Source organism: Trachinotus anak, unplaced genomic scaffold, assembly GCF_046630095.1.
Source record: "Trachinotus anak isolate AG129_WGS33_773 ecotype Australia unplaced genomic scaffold, CSIRO_AGI_Tana_v1 ptg000021l, whole genome shotgun sequence".
In the NCBI taxonomy this organism is placed as follows: domain Eukaryota; kingdom Metazoa; phylum Chordata; class Actinopteri; order Carangiformes; family Carangidae; genus Trachinotus; species Trachinotus anak.
Window position 1 is genome coordinate 28312441 of NW_027273872.1, and position 4695 is coordinate 28317135.

The following is a 4695-nucleotide window of genomic DNA, read 5'->3' on the forward strand; positions in this document are numbered from 1 at the left end:
TATAAAGCAGGTCTAGGTTCTATATTAATACTGTCAAAGTGTCAAAGCCTCAGTCCACAGAGAAATGCACACAGCCTGTATTCAGGACTTCTGTAACTTTGTGATATAACAACAAAGCAGTCACCACCCTCAGCCACATCCCAAGCCCTGCCCACCTGGACCTGTCATCCAACCTTTTGTTTATTGTTGTTGTTTTAACTTTATCAACAACACCAGAAATGTTTAAATTGTGGGACCTTTAATAAATATACTCTCAGCCAATTACACAACTGCTCAGTATATGTGCATTTCACATTGGTTATGACATTAAGATGTGACACAGCAGCCTTTAATACAGAACCTTATTGTTTTTGTGTCAGTTTGTTATTCATTTATTTTTTCTGCTTAATCATCTCTAACTCCCATGAGCTGGAATGAGCTAGAAACACAACACTTGGCTGAGTAACTTGAAATGATGTGCAAGTGCTTCCCAAGAAACATGAGGTCTGTCAACCAGACGGTGGCTCTGTAATTAAGTCTTAAAAACGCAGTGTTGGAAAGGCCACGCCACTTTGTCTGATTGAAAGTCCAACTCAATGTGTTCAACAAAACAGCCTTTTGGACCATAAAAATCTGGTGAGATTTTTTTACAAAAAAAACATATTTGACATCTTCTACTAAACCATAGATCTGATTGCTACTAAATTTTCTATGGTTCATCACTGGAGAAAGCCTTGTAAAAGCTACATAAAGCTTGTTGATATCAATATCTAAGATATTGACCAATAAACATGACAAGGGGCATGGCTCAACAGCAAATTGGCTCCAACTCATTAACAAATGTCCGATCTCCATAAGATATTAGATAGATAGATATTTTCAGTGCATGTTTGGGAATAGGCCTACCAAAACATTTTGAACCCGACCCATAGGAGGTGCCACAAATACCAAATATGTGTACCCCAAAACCTGGGCCACAGAATCTCACCAAATTTGGCGCACGTAATCTGTGGGTACGTATCAACCAAAATCTGCAGTAATCGCTGCACATGGGCACCTTCGCCACAAAATGTAAAAATGGACATGACGTGACGCACATCAGACTACACCTGAGAAATGTTTATAATGTTTATCATTATAAAACTATTTTGAAACCACTCAGTAGGGGGCAAGGCCAGCTCCAGACTCATGTGAGCCTGGTGCCACACCATAAATCAATGAGCTTGTCCAATCATAACCAACTGTAAAATTATCTTAAAATTGGCCAATAGGGGGCAGCACAAATTGTTTCCATATGGCCTTAGAGTATTTTTTGGGTATGTATTTTTTGAGGCTTTTATATATGACATGGGCTTTTATTTTGTTTTTATAGAATAGGAGGAATAACTATAGCTCATTCGATTTCCTTGAAAAGACTATAAAACAAATTAGTAACTGATGCTCCAGTTAAACAAGGCTGAAATTGAAGTTATAGTCTTTTGCTCTGAGGAAGAGAGACTCAAAGTTAGTTCTCATCTTAACAGTCTGTCACTAAAAAGTACAATAATAAAAAGCAAGAAACCTTGAGGATGGCTTCAGATTATCCAGAAAGCTGCTGACAGGGCTGTAACAAGAATCGAAGAACACAGCACAGAACTCCAACTCTCAGATCATCACGTTGCTTATCAGTCCCTGAAAGAATAAACTTCCTACTACTGGTCCTTAATTCACTGCATGGCTTAGGTCCAGGATACCAATATGAACCTAACAGACCACCTGGGTCAGCTGGTTCAGGATTACTGGCCTTTCCCAGGGTTAAAACTAAATATAACAAAGCTGCCTTTAGCCTCTACACCGCCTAAACATAGTGGAAACAATGTCATATGTTGGATGTTGTCAGTGTTAAATTTGCTGTTAGTGTCACATCCTAATCTTTGAAAACAGCTATATTGTCATTCATCTTTCATATTTATTATTTCTGATGAATTTCACACACAATCAAGAGGTTACTTTTGTCATGATGAACAATACGGAGACCAGCGTTAACTGGTAACGAGAGACAGTAATCATTTTACTTTTTCCAGTGGTGAAGAGAATGAATTACTGTTTTGATTCAAGTAACAAGGGTAAAAGAGTTAGAACCTGCAAATTGTAACACTTTGAAATGAGTTATGATGAAGTTTACAAGTTGAGGATTGAAAAATCACTGCGACTGATCCTTCAAATCTGCAGCAGCATCACTTCACTGTCTGACCTGCACTGTTGAGCAGTAACACATTACTTAGTAATCTGATTACTTTCTTCAGCAATACATGGTGAGGGAGAAATAAGGGAAATTCAGTATTCAGGTTACAGTTACTGATCCTAGTAAAGCTCTGTTACTTTAACATGTGTCTGTCTTACCTGGAGTTTGATGGTGGATTGATGAGCAGTATGGTCTCTGGGTTCAGGGGAAGACGGGATCAGACTGGTCCAGATAAATCCATATTGGTGTTAACAAACTCAGGACCTTTATTACACCTCCTCAGAGAGAGAGAGGTGACACATTTTCCCTGTGTGTGTAATGAACCAGTAGTTAATGCAGTAAAGGTGAGGGCAGAGAGCAACACTGACTGAAAATCCTGAAAACAGATCTCAAGGCTAAAAGACTGCAGATTATGCTCCAACCCTGTTACTGTTTAATTCATTTTGAACACAGGGACGCTGGAGTTCTGGAAAACTGTGCCAGTGAGTAAATACCCCAGGGTCCCACCGGCTGCACTGAAACTACTGTCATGGTCTGGGTCACTTATGTCCATGAATCATTTTTCTAAAACACAGTGAATCCAAGAATCAATCTGTTCTCAGTCCCACTCAGAGCAGACTGTGGGACAGAGGAAAGACAAGACGCCCCTGGGAGTTAAGAGTCATTCAATGCAACCCTAGCATCATGAAAATGATGCTGTCAATATAGTGATGTGGTGGTGATGTGATGTAATATGGCTATTTTCTGACTGGTTAGCCACATGTGACCTGCAGTAAACTCAGCTTCCCCTGATTCTAGTTCACTCTGAGAACTTTTGTTCATGTTTTGTTGTAAAATGCTGCTGTCACTTTGAGCTGTATATTCTTGGCTTTCATTCAAGCCCAAATATGAGCAGTCTGATAAATAGCTGGAGCCTGAGCTCTTCAAAGCGTTTCCTCTAAAGTATAATCTTTATTTTAGCACAGTGAACAGGATCATTCAGACTCTCTGTCTGTTCTGTCTCTTGTGTCTTAATAAGGTAATGTTTGGAGATGGTTCACTGTTTACAGCAGCTGACAAGACTGGGCTATTAGTGATGGCAACGAAGCATGGACACACACACACACACACACACACACACACACACACACACTTACAGTACCCTTTACTGAATGTCCAATGAGTCCACATGAGGAGTAAATCTTGTATAAATCTCCCAGTGTGTTTGCAGCCTGTTCCCTCATATGGAGACGACTCCAACACACTAATCTGAAGAAACTAAGTGAACATTGTCTCATCTCCTGCAAAGCCAAACACTATAACTGATTTCTAAAATGTATGAGTGATGGGGAAAGCAGATAGTAAGGTCTCAGATATTACTTTAAGAGAACAAAAAACAGACTGACTGTTGGAATAAAAAAGGCTAAGTAGGCTCTTCACTGTGACATGGTCATATTAATCCATACTGAAGTCCAGATGTGTTTTATACTGTTTATTTAAAACAAAAAAAATACCAACCAGAAAGTGTTGCCGGAATTCTTCAAGCCAGACGTGACGTCAACAGAACATATCAGAGCCCTACTCTCCTCTTTGTCTGAATCTGAAAAACAGGTGAACAGGTAGATGATGTGAAACCATACCCATGTGCGTCCATTACTGGAGGTCATAGTAGCCAAAAATAAAAACAGAAAAATAACACACAACACAGGCTAAGTACACATTTTGGTTCCTACAACAATGGCACCATATTATTGTATTGTATAATTACACACAATTACAAATGACAATCAAACACAGTATATTCGAATTTTATGTAGATCTAAGTCCAGAGTTTACTACTACATAGCCTCCATAAAGGAGTGATCTTTACTACCAGTCTGGATCAGTAAAGTCTGTAGCTGAACGTGTGAAGTGGGCAAGGTCAAAGTGTCAAAGGTCCCCTACCTCCAGTAGAGGGCAGAGTTTGTTGATGGGTCTGTTCTTTTGTCCAGTATCTCAACAGTTTGTCCAGTTAGCCTGCAGTTCTGAGAATGATCCATGATGATCACAGTGTCTCCTGGCGTGAGGTAGCATCATACTAGGCCTTTTCTGTCAATCCTGCAGATTTCCAGAACGAATCAGATATATACTGAACTTTTCCTCCACCTGCGGCGAGCGTATGTCCTCCTTCCTAAATGGCCCTGGTGGCAGTGATGGTGTATTCTGCAGCAGAATAGAGTAGCAGAGTAGATTAACATTTAACATTTAAAGATTTAGATTTAATATTTAGATTTAGATGTTTAGATTTAAATTTAACATGAAATTTATAAAGTGACTTTAAAAATCCATGCCACCTTTTTTTAAAAAACATTTGAAGCTAAATGTAGCAAAATGTTGCTGTTAATTTCAAAATTGGCACTTTGCAGCTGACGCCCCATAGGAAACACTAGCATCAATTTAGCTGTGTGGCTAACCAACAACCTAAATATAAACAGACATCATAACAGTAAAGCTTGGTGGATATAAACCAAATC

The 4695-nt window shown here is 39.2% G+C and overlaps 1 long non-coding RNA gene across 1 annotated transcript; it reads right to left on the reverse strand.

Moving 5' to 3' along the window:
* Positions 1-2374: 2374 nt before the first annotated feature.
* Positions 2375-4370, reverse strand: LOC139605511 (uncharacterized). The gene is made up of 3 exons (XR_011684427.1): positions 4127-4370; positions 3701-3782; positions 2375-2510 (listed from the first exon to the last, which is right to left on the reverse strand). It is a non-coding gene; the product is annotated as an uncharacterized lncRNA (long non-coding RNA).
* Between the last annotated feature and the right edge of the window lie 325 nt (positions 4371-4695).